Here is a 17,924-nt window from a genome sequence, read left to right as displayed (position 1 = left end):
ACAGGCTACTCATCCATGTATATGACTGGACATTGTTTAGTGCAATCTATTTCGGGCTTATTGCTATCCATTTCTGGAAATTAATATCATCTTTTTATTCCATCGCAAAGCAAATCATCATCTGTATGTGCACAAATGCTAAAATGTGGTATATATGTACTGAAACGTCGTGTGTATATGTGTAGATATTGAAAAATACACAGTGAAGTGTGAATTGGGTAGGGTGGCCGATAGGTATTTTTACCTACGGGTATTACCCACACCCGATCGGGTACGGATATGAAAACTATTTGAAACCCTAGATGCGGGTATAGTACGGGTTTGGGCGAAAAATAATGAGACATGTACGGGTTGAGGTGACCATTACCCGCACCCGAATCCAGCATGTTGATCCTGGTTCCGGATGCTGGTTGCCCATGCACACATTGCGGATCCGTGCCTGCTGGTCGGGGGTCTTGTTTCCTGTGTGATCAGCTTAGGTGCAAAGTGTCCGTTCCAAGCTATCCGACCCACTTGTTATGCTGCTCATCTGCTGCCACACACCTCAAATGGGAAAAAGTTGAAAATAAACCTTAAATCAAACCCAGAACTCTCAATCTCTGAAACCAGCACACTAATCTCTCTGATCCCGGTCTATTTTGAACCTTGAGAGGACTTAGCTGGTATTCGCTGAATTGGGCCGGCCCATTAGCGTAGTTGCTCGCGCTCCTCTGTTTTTTTATAGTTCTGAAAAAAATGTTTTTCTGTTTATTTTTCTTCAGTTTTATTCTGTTTTTTCTTCGTTATACTTTGCTTTTTCTCTGGGTTTTTTCTTCTTCGTTATACTTTTGTTTTTTGATTTTCTTCATATTGTTTGTTTTTTGCTTTTATTTTGTTTCTTTACCGGTAACTGGTTTTTGTTTTTACAAAAGTCTAATTATTCTCAGTATTTTTAGTGCAAACATGAAATATGAAAGTGCTGCCGTGGTTCAAAAGGAGAGGCAGGCCTGAACATAGTTCAAAGACGAAAAAAACACATCACACCCAGATGCTCTGCTTGTTCGCTCGACAGCCACGTTGCAGCAGCCCATGGCTAACTCGCCACCTCGCTCGACAATACGCAATGGGACGTTGTTTAAGCACACGAGACGAGATATTCGTCGCCATCCACTGCCTGCCTATGTGCCTTGCCGTGGCGGCTTAGCATCATCAACAGACAAAGATCTCTTTCTCCAACAACATTTTCTTATTTCATCCGTCCACTAACGCTCGGCGTGACTTCTTTAATCCCCTTAAACCTGCCGTAACTAAGTACGAACTCTCTTTTGGCTCTGTCAAAACCGAGTGCTAATCCCGAGTTACTGCCGCAGACTATTTCGTTTACCGGACGCTCGCTGGTCTGGTAAGTGCACCGATCTGAAGCAGTACCCCTGGTGAAAGTTAACCACTGTAGTGCAGTGATCCATCCTTGTTATAAAAGCCTGAGCTGAGTGGCGGGCGAGGTGCGAGTGACGATGTGAGGTCAGAGCGCACGGCCGGCAGCCAGGATGCTTCGCCTCGCCCCGCGGCCGTGGGCATCGGCTGGCCTGGTCACCGTGGAGCGCGGCGGCGGTCACCGTGCGCCTCCGCGTGCCCATAAAAATAGCACGGTCTATGAAAAACGGGTAAAAAAGCATAACCCGCCACGACTGCAACGTCATTAGCTGTTTGCCACCATATCACAAAAATTAGACCAAAACCATCATTGACAACGCTAAATTTTCAGCGAATGCATTGACCGAGCGCGGAGTATGTTTTGACCCTGATTGTGACACCTGGGTCAACCTGTCAGTGTATACTCATCCCTATCCAACCTACTATAACTGGTTTTCCAAAAAAACCCTACTGAAATGCGTCTTTAATAAAAAGAGAAAATCCTAGTACTTTTTATCCCTCAAATCTTGACGGAGTCTATATTTGATCACTCAACTATGAAATCAGACACCTTCCACCCTTAACTCTTGATAATCAGAGAACTTTAGTCCCTCCTCTAGGTTTTGACCGGTTTTGGTGCTGACTCACCCGGTTTTGACTGGTCCATGTTGATGTGGCAAAGAAGACCCCCCGATTTACCCTCTCTCTCTCTCTCTCTCTCTCTCTCTCTCTCTGTCTCCCCCCATCTCTCATGTGGCGTCTGCGGGCAGGGGACACAGGGAGGAGCAAGTTGGCAGCGATGGTGGTCTCGGCAACTTGAGTGCGGCGACAAGAGCGGGATGATCGTCCTGGCTCGACCTGCTCGTCGCCAAGATGGAGCATGTCGCCGCCGTGATCGGGCTGGGGCACCATGCAGTTGTGGTGGTGTTCGCCGTCATCAGTGGTCTCCATGCGCGGGGCTACCGCTTGGATCCGACAGCGTGCTATCCCTCTGCTTCTTATCCATAGACCATGCCCCCGCCCCTATGTCTCTTCTCCATGGACCGCGGCATCGCTCTCCTATCCACCTAGGGGCCGCTCTTGCTACATGTCTCCTTTTCGTTTCCAAAATCAAGAGAAAAAAAAAATCAATCGGCGGCGGCGCTTACCAAGTGGATCCACTCTTCCACGACAAGCAACAATGGTTGTGCTCATCGCGGCCACGCTGCCTCGCAGTGTTCAGCAGGAAGGGCAGGCGACAGTCGAGATTAAGCAAAAACAAGGTCCGACGGCGAGGGGCAGTAGATGTGGCAGCAAGGTACGGCATCGAGGAGCATGTGCGGTAGGCATGGTCAATCTAGGGTCTCCTTTGCCACCTTGGCATGGACTGTTCAAAACCGAGAGAAGGGATGAAACTTGTTCGGTTTCATGAGTTGAGGGTGTATGTAAGTTGTCTGGTTTCGTAGCCGAGGATCAAACCTAGACTCTTCCAGGAGTTTAGGGACAAAGAGAGTACTTTTCTTTTAATAAAACTAAGCGCTAATTCTCTGTATTCAAGAGAGTTCAAGCTGCCTTTGACTGTGTCAGTTCAGAGTGGCGAGCGCACCACCGGCGGCTAGGGTGGCCGTGGGCATCGCCGATCAGTTGGTCCCGACGCCCATGCGGCGCAAGTAGGGTGGGGCAAACAAACCGCTGCTGCTCTTCTCCGTCCCGCCCCGGGGTGCTTGCTTGTCCATGCACTGCAGCACGTTACGTACTGCCCGGGGACCTGTCTCCAAGTGACCCGACCCCGCTTGCTGCACTGCTCATCTGCCGCCACACATGCCAAATGCGCCAATAACAAAGTGCTCAGCAGGACTAGACGCCGAAAAACACGTCACGCCCGGCGCGATTCTCTGCTTGTTCATTGTCCTCGACAGCCACGTCACAGAAAACGTCTAGGCGCGTGGCTAACTCGATCGCCACCCCGCTCGACAATGCGCGATGGGCCACTGTTTTTGTTTATTAAGCACACGAGATATTCGTCCGACTCGTCTACATCCATCCATCCTTTGATGCCTTGGCACGAACAGACAGATTTGATGGATCGTGGTATATCGGATTGTAGGCCGTGCCAGCAAGCTCAGTGCAAAACCGTTTTGTTTGCAGTGCGTTCTGAGGTGAGTGGCAGGCGAGGTGTGGCGCTGTCAGTGTCAGGTAAGAGCGGCCGAGCGCACGACCGGATGCTCCCTCCTCCTCGCGGCCGTCGGCATCGGCTGGTCTGGTCACCGTGGTCTGGTCTCCGAGCCAGAGCCATGTGCGTGCGCGCGCCGGCCACGCGGAGCAGAGAAAGTCAAGGCAAACAAACCGCGCGCTGATGCGCTGCTCCCCCCTTCGCCAGATAATGGTTAAGCATTCCAGACATATCTTTTAAATGTGTTTAAGGAAGAATAGCTGTCCTGTTTAGAATTTTAAGGTGAGAGTGCCTTAAAACTTATTTCCCCTATGGCACATGCGGTGCACATGAAATCTGATGATTTGGAAAATTTGTAACTTGATAAGTTGTGACCAACAGGATTGTCAATAATTTTCTAATCATCCCTAGAAAATTATTGTGTACGCAACAATATTGAGTATGACTTGATTCATACATTCAAAAATTATCGAATATCATGTCCGAGAAATGAGATATTGGACACCGCACTACTTGTAGTACAACAAGTATAGGCTAATAATATTTTGGGATAATTAAGAGGTTACATGAGGTCTCTAATATTATTGGAAAATTTATTACGCAAACATATCATCGTTGCAATGGAATTCACCATCCTTTTGTTGCACTAAATTTTTGGTTCTCACCTTCTGATGAAGATTTGAGAACAATCATTTACCAGAATATTTTCTGGTTGCAAGTTTGCAAATTTTAAAATTTATCCCAAATATGTGGTGTGGTTTGACTATGTATTTGAGGGTTTGGTAATCATAGGTATAATCTTTTTATAACCATATATTTGACAAACTTGAGAGTTGTCTTTGTGATCGTTTAAAAACGATATATTCCCTATTAAGAGGTAATTTTGTCTTTTAGCCTACACTTTACTTTGAATTCCTCGTGGTTCATTTTTTAGACCACTGATGTAACACCCTCGATGCGACTATATCTCCCACGTGTCGAGACACGATTTAGAGGCATAATCGCATTGAAGGCATATGTCGCAAGTTAGGCAATCTTCACAACAACCCATGTAATATAGATAATAAAAGGGGAGATAACATAGTTGGCTTACACTCGCCACGTCAATCAAGTACATAAATAACAATACATCATCCGAACACTCATGGCCCGACTACGGCGCCAAAATAAAAGATAACCCAACATGCGACACGGTCCCGATCAACCCCAACTGAGGCACCACTACTGATCATCAGGAAAGGAAACATAGTAACGTTGAGAGTCCTCGTCGAACCCCCACTTGAGCTCAAGCGCGTCTCCTGGAGCGGAATCATCAGGCCCTGCATCTGGTGTGATAGTAATCTGTGAGCCACAGGGACTCAGCAATCTCGCACCCTCGCGATCAAGACTATATAAGCTTATAGGTAAGGCAAGGTAAATATGTGGAGCTGCAGCAAGCGACTAGCAAATATGGTGGCTATCCTGTTCGCAAAAGAGAGCGAGAAGAAGAAGCAAAGCGCGAGCGAGAAACTAGAGAGCAATCTGCGCAAACATTACTCCAACACCGTGTCCACTTTCCGGACTCCGCCGAGAAGAGGCCATCACGGCAACACACTCAGTTGATTCATTTTAGTTAAATTAAGGTTCAAGTTATCTACAACCGGACATTAACAAATTCCCATCTGCCCATAACCGCGGGCACGGCTTTCGAAAGTTCAAATCTCTGCAGGGGAGTCCCAACTTAGCCCATGACAAGCTCTCACGGTCAAGGAAGGAATAGACCTCCTCCCGAGACATTCCGATCAGACTCGGTATCTCGGTTCTTCAAGACACTTCGACAGGTTAAAACAAGACCAGCAACACCGCCCGAATGTGCCGACAAATCCCGATAGGAGCTGCACATATCTCTTTCTCAGGGCACAATCAGATAAGCAATCCGTACAACTAAAACCAGTCCTCGAGTTTCCCCGAGGTGGCGCTGCAAGGGGCTCTAGGGTGGACCAACACTCAGAGGAGCACTGGCCCGGGGGGGGGGGGGTTAAAATAAGATGACCCTCGGGCTCCGAAAACCCAAGGGAAAAGAGGCTAGGTGGCAAATGGTAAAACCAAGGTTGGGCATTGCTGGAAAAGCTTTAATCAAGGCGAACTATCAAGGAGTTCCCATTATAACTCAACCGCGTAAGGAACGCAAAATCCGGGAACATAACACCGATATGACGGAAAATAGGGCGGCAAGAGTGGAACAAAACACTAGGCGAGAGGCCGAGCCTTCCATCCTTTACCAAGTATATAGATTCATTAAGATAATATGAAAATATAATGATATCCCAACAAGTAAATAATGTTCCAACAAGGAACGGTCTCCAATCTTCACCTGCAACTAGCAACACTATAAGAGGGGCTGAGCAAAGCGGTATCGTAGCCAATCAACGGTTTGCTAGGACAAGGTGGGTTAGAGGTTTTGACATGGCAATTTGGGAGGCTTGAAAGCAAGTGGTAGGCATCATAGCATTGGCATAGCAAAAGAGCGAGCAATCTAGCATAGCAAAGATAGTAGTGATTTCGAGGGTATGATCATCTTGCCTGCAAAGTTGTCAGAGTTGACTGGATCCTCGAAAGCAAACTCAACGGGCTCCTCGTTAGCGAACTCGTCTCCCGGCTCTACGCAAACAAGACAAACAAGCAACAAGGACACAATCAATCACGTGCAAGGATCAAACAATATGATGCAAGGATGGTATGCTATGCGGGATGCGATGCGGGATGCATATGCAAGATCTGACAAAGGATGCATGAACCTGGCCTCAACTTGGGAATCCAAGTGTGCCACTGGAAAGATGAGATGAAATCGCTTGAAAATGATATAAAGAACGCCGGAATCGGAGTTACGGTTTGGAAATGGCAAGCAATTCAAATATGACATCGGTCTGCAATTTACAGCAAGTAGCCATCTAAATGCAATGAGATGAGCATGCTACAACACCCAAACATGACAACAGAATACATGGCAGGGATGCATTCATGATGCTTAACAAAAGTCTAGCACTGAGCTACGGCCAATTCATCCATTAACAGGTTCAAACAAGCATGGCAAAAATGCATTTGGCAAACAGATCTCAGACTTAGTGAAATTAACACTTGTCTGGAATTTCAGATCAGGTAGCACTCTTCGGAGCAACAAAACTACATGCTACAGGACCTGAACATGGCAAAATAAAGCATGGAATGGAGCTACTCAAAGAGCTTAACAAAAGTCCCTTAGTGACCTTGAGCCAAAAGGGATCAGAAAATACAATTGCAAGCTTGTGAACATAGCAAAAGCATAATCAGTTTTCAGACTTGGTGAAAACTGTAGCATGCTGAAAACAGATATCAAGTAGGCATGTTTACGAGCTCGATGCACTCACTATGGAGCAAGTCATGATAATCTAAGCATACACCCATCAAGAATACACAAAATACAAGCTAGACATGGCAAGATCAATAACATAGCATGCATGGATCAACTACAACATCATCGGCAAAATCGCTAACAAGTAGACAATCTGCCCAGATTCACAAAGTAGCAAAAGTAGAGCTCGATTGACTCAAGCTAGGGTGCTCCATAATTGCAAACAAAGATATGGATGGATAGAGCACTACAAGATTAATAAAACATCCTTACTGATCATCCTCAAAAGAGGCACGGATCAATAGAAAATAACATGAACATATGGCCATATGAAATAAACAGCTCAAGGACTTAGTGGAAATGCCAAGTCCCTGAAATCATAATTACCAAGTGCCTCTCTTTGCAAGCTCGTACTAGTCACCACACACATCACAAAAATACATGGGTTGCACCTCTGGAAAGATGACAAAACCCTTGACAAAACATATGCAGAGCTCATGGGCATAACATGCACACAAAAATCATGGCAAAAATGTCAAATATTTAAATGGAGTAGCAGATCTGACAAATATCTCAAGTAGCACTCTTCTAACAGTATTTCGGGCATCAAGATGAACTCAAATGAAAATGATGCAATAGAACAAAATGATGTACTCTCTGAGATGGACATTTTGATATGCTATATGCCAAAAACGGAGTTACGGATGCGAAGATACTACACGATGAACAAGAGCATATGGATCTGGGATTTTTGGGACTTAGAAGAAAAACCACCTCCCAGATCTAGGGTTTGCACGTGCCCCGAGGTTCACCGGGGTCTTGCCGGCGTCGATGGCCGTGCGGCGGCCGGAGTAGAGGGAGGAATAGGAGGCCGAGGGAAGGAGAGGCCGGGGCGGCGCCGGTGGTGGCGGGCGGCGCGGGACCGGAGCGGTGGCCGGGCGGGGCGGCCACGGCGATGGTGGTGGCGGACGGAGTGGCGGAGCCGCGGCGGAGGAGGCGGAGCGCGGCGCCGGCTCAGGAGGAGAAGCGGAGCGGGCGCGGGCGGCGGCAGTCTGGGCCGGGGAGGGCCTCCCGCGGGCTCGGGCGGGCCTCGGGCAGAGGCGGTGATGTGGGGTTCGCCCGGCCACGTGGCGAGCGCGGGTTGGCGGCGGCGGAAGCGTCCGGCCCGGACGAACGTGTCCGGCCGGCGCGGAGACGATTTTTTTAGGGTTTTGGACGAGGGGGATCCGGATTTTTCGAGGAGGACCTATTTATAGGCATAGAGGGAGCTAGGAGAGTCCAAATGAGGTGCGGTTTTCCGCCACGCGATCGTGATCAAACGGTCTAGGTGATGGAGAAGGCTTAGGTGGGTTTTGGGCCAAATTGGAGGGGTGTTGGGCTGCAACACACACGAGGCCTTTTCGGTCCCTCGGTTAACCGTTGGAGTATCAAACGAAGTCCAAATGATACGAAACTTGACAGGCGGTCTACCGGTAGTAAACCAAGGCCGCCTCGCAAGTCTCGGTCCAATCAGGAAATGTTTAATTCCCACACACAAGAGAAAGGTAGAAATGACCACCGGAGGGGAACGAAGCGCCGGAATGCAAAACGGACAACGGGGAAAATGCTCGAATGCATGAGAAGAACACGTATGCAAATGCAATGCACATGATGACATGATATGAGATGCATGACAACGACCACAACACATGGAGACAAAGACCCGAACCCGAGAAAATATAATAACTTAACGCCGGAAACGGCAAGAGTTGGAGTACAAATTGGGAAAGTCATATCCGGGGTGTTACAACACTCCACCACTACGAAAGGATCTCGTCCCGAGATCTAGGACTGAAAGAACGCCGGATACTCAGAATGGAGGTGATCCTCGCGTTCCCAGGTAGCTTCACGGTTGGAATGGTGTGACCACTTGACTTTGAGGAATTTGATCGAGTTGTTGGGAGTCTTGCGTTCAGTCTCTTCGAGAATAGCAACGGGGTGCTCACGATAGGAGAGATCTTCTTGGAGCTCAATGTCCTCAAAGTTGACAGTGCGGTCAGGAGTCTTGAAGCACTTTCGGAGCTGAGAGACATGGAACACATCATGAACATTTGCAAAGTTTGAAGGAAGGTCGAGTTGATAGGCGAGATCGCCTCTCTTGCTGACAATCTTGAAAGGTCCCACGTATCTGGGGGCAAGCTTCCCTTTGATACCGAAGCGACGAGTACCTTTCATAGGAGAGACGCGGAGGTAAACATGATCTCCGATCGCGAAAGCCAAATCACGGTGCTTACTATCATAGTAACTCTTCTGGCGGGATTGGGCTGCTTTGAGGTTATCACGAATGACTTTGCACATTTCCTCTGCCTCTGTGATTAAGTCATTACCCAAAAGCTGACGTTCACCGGTTTCAGACCAGTTGAGAGGGGTACGACACTTCCTGCCATACAGAATTTCAAATGGGGCCTTGCCCGAACTTGCTTGAAAACTGTTGTTGTAGGAGAATTCAACATAAGGAAGACAGTCCTCCCACTTCATGCCGAAGGAGATCACACAAGCCCTGAGCATATCTTCAAGAATCTGGTTGACACGCTCGACTTGACCGCTAGTTTGGGGATGGAAAGCTGTGCTGAAGTGGATGTTAGTGCCCATGGCCTTCTGAAAAGAATCCCAAAACTTTGAGGTAAAGATGCTGCCACGGTCTGAAGAGATCACTTGTGGAATACCGTGCAGAGAGACAATTCGAGAGGTATAGAGTTCTGCCAATTGGGCTGCAGTGATCGACTCTTTGATAGGCAGAAAGTGAGCCACTTTGGTGAGTTTGTCGATGACAACGAATATAGCATCATTGCCACGCTTGGACTTTGGAAACCCAGTCACGAAGTCCATCTCAATGTGGTCAAACTTCCATTCTGGAATGGCAAGAGGTTGGAGGAGACCCGCTGGCCTTTGGTGTTCTGCCTTCACTCTTCTGCAGACATCACATTCATTCACGAATTGAGCAATCTCGCGCTTCATTCGAGTCCACCAATAAGCCTGTTTGAGGTCCTGATACATCTTCGTGCTCCCAGGGTGGATGGAGAGGAGAGAATTGTGAGCCTCATTCATGATCATTTCACGGAGGTCACCTTTGGGCACAACAATACGATCCTCGAAGAAGAGAGTATCCTTGTCGTCAAGGCGGTAGCACTTGTACTTGGGTTGACTCTTGGCAATCCCAATCTTTACCTTTTTCACCATAGCATCAAGAAGCTGGGCTTGGCGAATCTGGTCTTCCAAGTTAGGAGAGACTTGAAGGTTGGCGAGGAAACCTTGAGGAACAACTTGCAGATTAAGTTTGCGGAAAGCTTCACAAAGCTCGGGTTGATAAGGCTTGAGAATCAGACTGTTGCAATAAGCCTTTCTGCTCAATGCGTCAGCAATCACATTGGCCTTGCATGGAGTATACTCGATACTTGGATTATACTCTTGAATCATTTCGACCCATCGAGTTTGCCTGAGGTTGAGATTAGGCTGAGTAAAGATGTACTTGAGACTCTTGTGATCAGTGAAAATGTCCACTTTTCTTCCCAATAAGAGATGTCTCCAAGTCAAAAGAGCATGCACAACTGCCGCCAACTCGAGATCATGAGTGGGATAGTTCTTCTCATTAGGCTTCAATTGGCAAGAGGTATAAGCAACAACTTTCTTCTCTTGCATCAATACTGCGCCAAGGCCTTGGAGAGAGGCATCACAAAAGACCTCGTACGGCTTGGATTCATCAGGTGGAGTTAGAACTGGAGCAGTGATCAATTTCTCTTTCAAAGTGTTGAAAGCAATGTCACACTCCGGAGACAAAACATACTTGACGTGCTTCTGGAGAAGATTTGAGAGAGGCTTCGCGATCTTAGAAAAGTTTTCAACGAATCTTCGATAGTAGCTTGCGAGACCGAGGAAGCTACGGAGTTGCTTCGTGTTCTGAGGAGGTTCCCAATTCACAATTGCAGACACCTTCTCAGGATTCACGGCAATGCCCTTGGCAGAGATGATATGACCAAGATAAAGAACCTCATCGATCCAAAATTCACACTTGAAGAACTTGGCGTAGAACTGGTGTTCTCTGAGCTTATCAAGCACCAAACGCAAGTGTTTGGCATGATCTTCCTTGTTCTTCGAGAAAACCAGAATGTCGTCGAGATAGACCAAAACGAAGTCACTGGTGTAGGCATTGAAGATGAAGTTCATCATGCGAGAGAACATCGGAGGAGCGTTGACGAGGCCAAAAGACATGACAGTGTATTCATATGAACCATAGCTTGTTCTGAAAGCCGTCTTTGGAATATCTTGCTCACGGATTCGAATCTGGTGATAACCCATACGGAGATCAAGCTTGGAGAATACTTGGGCACCTTTGAGTTGTTCGAACAGCTCGTTGATGTTGGGAAGTGGGTATTTGTTCTTGATGGTCTTCTTGTTCAATGGTCGGTAATCAACACAAAGTCGGTCTGTTCCATCCTTCTTCTTCACAAAAAGAACACCACAACCCCACGGAGAAGAACTAGGCCGGATGAGACCCATTTTCTCTTGAATATCGAGTTGCTTCTTCAGCACCTTCAACTCTTCAGGTCCGAGCTTGTAAGGATGTTTGCACATAGGTTCCGTGCTAGGCTCAAGATCAATAACGAATTCAACTGGCCGGTGCGGAGGCATTCCTGGAAGCTCTTCTGGAAAGACGTCTTGATATTCGCAAACGACTCGAATTTGCGAGATGGCATCGAGTTCACCCTTCTCATTGAGAGAAAACAGACGGATAGTATCATCACAAGCGGCAAAGACAATTACATCCTCAGACGAATGAGTCAATTGAATCTGCCTGGCTGCACAATCAAGCTGAGCCTTGTGCTTCGAAAGCCAATCCATTCCGAGAATAAGATCAATATCCGAGTCACCAAGAACATTTGGAGAGGACAAGAACTTATAGTCACCCAAAGTGATTGTAACATCTGGAACACATACTCGAGATGTCATTTGACGGGCCGGAGAGACAATAGCCAACGGTTTTGGCAATACTTGAGTAACAAAATCATGCTTAGATGCAAAAGGTCTCGAGATGAAACAATGCGATGCACCAGTGTCAAAAAGAACTCTTGCGGGAATATCGTTAACAGGAAGGTTACCCATAATGACATATGATGAGTCCTCTGCCTGAGCTGCATTCACCATATTGACCTTGACGTACTTGGGGTTATGCTTGACCACAGCTGTACTTGCCGATCTGACAGGAGGAGGAGGAAGATGCCTCTGGTTGAAACACTTGTTGGCATAGTGACTCTTCTGTTGGCACTTGTTGCACGTGACCTCTGAAAGCGGACGGTGATACGGAGCACTCGATCTTGGAGGTTGAGACGAAGTCTTGTTCTGAAAGCCAGGGTTGGGTGGGTGGGAAGAACCACTGCCACCTTTGCTCTTCTACTGATATGGCTGACAGAACGGAGGAGGAGGAAGCCAATACTTCTGCTGCTTGGCCACTTGAGTAGAGGAAGAAGGAGTAACATCTCTGACTTGCTTCTTGTAAGCATCACATCTCAGTTGAGTAGCCTCTTGCTTCAATGCCATGTTGTAGAACTCATCGTACCTCAAGGGCTCAAAGAGGACAAGAGCTAGCTGAATTTCTTCTCTTAGACCATCCCTGAACTGATATATCATGCTCTTCTCATCAGGTACGTCCTACTTGGCAAAGCGGGCGAGCTTCTGGAACAACTTGTTGTAGTCATAGACAGACAAAGAGCCTTGCTTCAGGTTGCGGAATTCCTCACGCTTGCTTTCAACCACGCTCTGAGGAATATGATGAGCTCTGAAATCTCGACGGAATTCATCCCAAGTAATTACACGTCCACCTCTGGAATCCTTGTACTGCTGGAACCACCCTGCGGCTTGGTCTTTGAGTTGGAAGGAAGCGAACTTGACAAAGTCCTCAGGCATGACGTTACTGCACTCGAAATGCTTGCACAGATCCACAAGCCAACCGTCAGCATCGGTTGCCTCAACACAATTGCTGAAAGTCTTTGGCCTGTTAGCAAGGAACTGGTTGAGTGTAGCAAAATGATTCTGATTGTTGCCTTGGTTCCCTTGGTTGCCTTGATTGCGCTCTTGAATAATTTGCATGATCAACTGTGTGTTTGCATTGGTTGCGGCCATCACAGCTTGCCATGCCTCCGGAGGAGGTGGAGGTGGTGGCGGATCAGGATTCGGAGTCGTGCGCGTTGGAGGAGCCATCCTGAAGAGGTTGACATCCATTAGCACATTGATAGACAAATATTGAAGCTGAATTCAATGGAATGAAAATTGCAACATATAGTCTTCACATCCGAACAAAATGAACGAATGCATTCCTCTTGAAATGTTCACATATCCATAAATTGAGAAGGCACTTAGAATTTAGGTAGAGAAATAAATCAACAAGGTGCGGATCAAGAACGAATACTCGGTAAGAAATCCCAATCTCAAACCAAATATCCGTGGAAGAAGAACTAGAGCTACTAGAATTCCCACCTATGAAACTCCCGAACCTTTCCGGTTATGCAATCAGGTGTTGGGGATACAGGGGAAGCATAATATCTCACCCAATTATAGCAAATCCAACATCCAACTGTATCCATCCTTCAACACATAACCAAGAAAAACTTTGGAAAGCATCTACCTCAACCTTCGAAAAGCATCCGTTATACAAGTTATAGCGATACTCCCGAACTCCCGCCCCAGTACTGGGTGGCGTCGAGGTTATCTCACCAACGAACTGCATAAAAGAGATTTTCGATGTCGGCGTACTAAACTCAGGTATTCCAGAACTGCAACGATATAATTATGACGACAACATCTCAGAGCTCAACTCCCCGGGACACTTCCACAAAACCCCTGACAGGAGGCACCAAGACAATGTTCTCATCATAAAACCATCGGAACGATTCCAAGATACCCGCGTGATCCTAAATTTTTTTTAGTGAAATTTAAGAAGAGAAGAGTCAAAACTCTACGTCAGGATGCCTTACCAGAGCGATGAGGAGACTGGGAAGTAAAAAGAATTCCTAAACTCTCCGATATATAATTCCTAAATGACTCAAAGCATTTTTTTAGACACAACTCGACCGCTAAAAACGATCAAACCATGGGGCTTCTAAGGTCGGGGAAGGCTCTGATTACCAACTTGTAACACCCTCGATGCGACTATATCTCCCACGTGTCGAGGCACGACTTAGAGGCATAATCGCATTGAAGACATATGTCGCAAGTTAGGAAATCTTCACAACAACCCATGTAATATAGATAATAAAAGGGGAGATAACATAGTTGGCTTACACTCGCCACGTCAATCAAGTACATAAATAACAATACATCATCCGAACACTCATGGCCCGACTACGGCGCCAAAATAAAAGATAACCCAACATGCGACACGGTCCCGATCAACCCCAACTGAGGCACCACTACTGATCATCAGGAAAGGAAACATAGTAACGTTGAGAGTCCTCGTCGAACTCCCACTTGAGCTCAAGCGCGTCTCCTAGAGCGGAATCATCAGGCCCTACATCTGGTGTAATAGTAATCTGTGAGCCACAGGGACTCAGCAATCTCGCACCCTCGCGATCAAGACTATATAAGCTTATAGGTAAGGCAAGGTAAATATGTGGAGCTGCAGCAAGCGACTAGCAAATATGGTGGCTATCCTGTTCGCAAAAGAGAGCGAGAAGAGGAAGCAAAGCGCGAGCGAGAAACTAGAGAGCAACCTGCGCAAACATTACTCCAACACCGTGTCCACTTCACGGACTCCGCCGAGAAGAGGCCATCACGGCAACACACTCAGTTGATTCATTTTAGTTAAATTAAGGTTCAAGTTATCTACAACCGGACATTAACAAATTCCCATCTGCCCATAACCGCGGGCACGGCTTTCGAAAGTTCAAATCCCTGTAGGGGAGTCCCAACTTAGCCCATGACAAGCTCTCACGGTCAACGAAGGAATAGACCTCCTCCCGAGACGTTCCGATCAGACTCGGTATCTCGGTTCTTCAAGACACTTCGACAGGTTAAAACAAGACCAGCAACACCGCCTGAATGTGCCACCAAGGAACGGTCTCCAATCTTCACCTGCAACTAGCAACGCTATAAGAGGGGCTGAGCAAAGCGGTGTCGTAGCCAATCAACGGTTTGTTAGGACAAGGTGGGTTAGAGGTTTTGACATGGCAATTTTGGAGGCTTGAAAGCAAGTGGTAGGCATCGTAGCATTGGCATAGCAAAAGAGTGAGCAATCTAGCATAGCAAAGATAGTAGTGATTTCGAGGGTATGATCATCTTGCCTGCAAAGTTGTCAGAGTTGACTGGATCCTCGAAAGCAAACTCAACGGGCTCCTCGTTAGCGAACTCGTCTCCCGACTCTACGCAAACAAGACAAACAAGCAACAAGGACACAATCAACCACGTGCAAGGATCAAACAATATGATGCAAGGATGGTATGCTATGCGGGATGCGATGCAGAATGCATATGCAAGATCTGACAAAGGATGCATGAACCTGGCCTCAACTTGGGAATACAAGTGTGCCACTGGAAAGATGAGATGAAATCGCTTGAAAATGATATAAAGAACACCGGAATCGGAGTTACGGTTTGGAAATGGCAAGCAATTCAAATATGACACCGGTCTGCAATTTACAGCAAGTAGCCATCTAAATGCAATGAGATGAGCATCCTACAACACCCAAACATGACAACACAATACATGGAAGGGATGCATTCATGATGCTTAACAAAAGTCTAGCACTGAGCTACGGCCAATTCATCCATTAACAGGTTCAAACAAGCATGGCAAAAATGCATATGGCAAACAGATCTCAGACTTAGTGAAATTAACACTTGTCTGGAATTTCAGATCAGGTAGCACTCTTTGGAGCAACAAAACTACATGCTACAGGACCTGAACATGGTAAAGTAAAGCATGGAATGGAGCTACTCAAAGAGCTTAACAAAAGTCCCCTAGTGACCTTGAGCCAAAAGGGATCAGAAAATACAATTGCAAGCATGTGAGCATAGCAAAAGCATAATCAGTTTTCAGACTTCGTGAAAATTGGAGCATGCTGAAAACAGATATCAAGTAGGCATGTTTACGAGCTCGATGCACTCACTACGGAGCAAGTCATGATAATCTAAGCATACACCGTCAAGAATACACAAAATACAAGCTAGACATGGCAAGATCAATGGCATAGCATACATGGATCAACTACAACATCATCGGCAAAATCGCTAACAAGTAGACAATCTACCCAGATTCACAAAGTAGCAAAATTAGAGCTTGATTGACTCAAGCTAGGGTTCTCCATAATTGCAAACAAAGACATGGATGGATAGAGCACTACAAGATTAATAAAACGTCCTTACTGATCATCCTCAAAATAGGCACAGATCACTTGGAAACAACATGAACATATGGCCGTATGAGATAAACAGCTCAAGGACTTAGTGGAAATGCTAAGTCCCTGAAATCAGAATTACCAATTGCCTCTCTTTGCAAGCTCGTGCTAGTCACCACACACATCACAAAAATACATGGGTTGCACCTCTGGAAAGATGACAAAACCCTTAACAAAACATATGCAGAGCTCATGGGCATAACATGCACACAAAAATCATGGCAAAAATGTCAAATATCTAAATGGAGTAGCAGATCTGACAAATATCTCAAGTAGCACTCTTCTAACAGCATTTTGGGCATCAAGATGAACTCAAATGAAAATGATGCAATGGAATGAAATGATGTACTCTCTGAGGTGAACATTTTGATATGCTATATGCCAAAAACGGAGTTACGGATGTGGAGATACGACACGATGAACAGGAGCATATGGATCTGGGATTCTTGGGACTTAGAAGAAAAACCACCTCCCAGATCTAGGGTTTGCACGTGCCCCGAGGTTCACCGGGGTCTTGCCGGCGTCGATGGCCGTGCGGCGGACGGAGTAGAGGGAGGAAGAGGAGGCCGAGGGGAGGAGAGGCCGGGGCGGCGCCGGTGGTGGCAGGCGGCGCGGGACCGGAGCGGTGGCCGGGCGGGGCGGCCACGGCGATGGTGGCGGCGGACGGAGTGGCGGAGCCGCGGCGGAGGCGGCGGAGCACGGCGCCGGCTCTGGAGGAGAAGCGGAGCGGGCGCGGGCGGCGGTCGGCGGCAGTCTGGGCCGGGAAGGGCCTCCCGCAGGCTCGGGCGGGCCTCGGGCGGCGGCGGTGATGTGGGGCTCGCCCGGCCATGTGGCGAGCGCGGATTGGCGGCGGCGGAAGTGTCCGACCCGGACGGACGTGTCCGGCCGGCGTGGAGACGATTTTTTTAGGGTTTTGGACGAGGGGGATCCGGATTTTTCGAGGAGGACATATTTATAGGCATAGAGGGAGCTAGGAGAGTCCAAATGAGGTGCGGTTTTCAGCCACGCGATCGTGATCGAACGATCTAGGTGATGGAGAAGGCTTAGATGGGTTTTGGGCCAAATTGGAGGGGTGTTGGGCTGCAACACACACGAGGCCTTTTCGGTCCCTCGGTTAACCGTTGGAGTATCAAACGAAGTCCAAATGATACGAAACTTGACAGGCGGTCTACCGGTAGTAAACTAAGGCCGCTTGGCAAGTCTCGGTCCAATCCGGAAATGTTTAATTCCCACACACGAGAAAAGGTAGAAATGACCACCGGAGGGGAACGAAGCGCCGGAATGCAAAACGGACAACGGGGAGAATGCTCGAATGCATGAGAAGAACACATATGCAAATGCAATGACATGATGGCATGATATGAGATGCATGACAAGGACCACAACACACGGAGACAAAGAGCCGAACCCGAGAAAATATAATAACTTAACGCCGGAAACGACAAGAGTTGGAGTACAAATCGGGAAAGTCATATCCGGGGTGTTACAAATGACTTGCATAGTATTCTCAGTACTAGCGAATATTTCAAATAATGATATATCACCTGTTGTGTGAATTTGATGATTTTAAGATATTCTATGTCTCT

The sequence above is a fragment of the Triticum dicoccoides genome, chromosome 6A, assembly GCF_002162155.2.
Source record: "Triticum dicoccoides isolate Atlit2015 ecotype Zavitan chromosome 6A, WEW_v2.0, whole genome shotgun sequence".
Taxonomy (NCBI): domain Eukaryota; kingdom Viridiplantae; phylum Streptophyta; class Magnoliopsida; order Poales; family Poaceae; genus Triticum; species Triticum dicoccoides.
Note: the sequence above shows the minus strand (reverse complement) of the source record.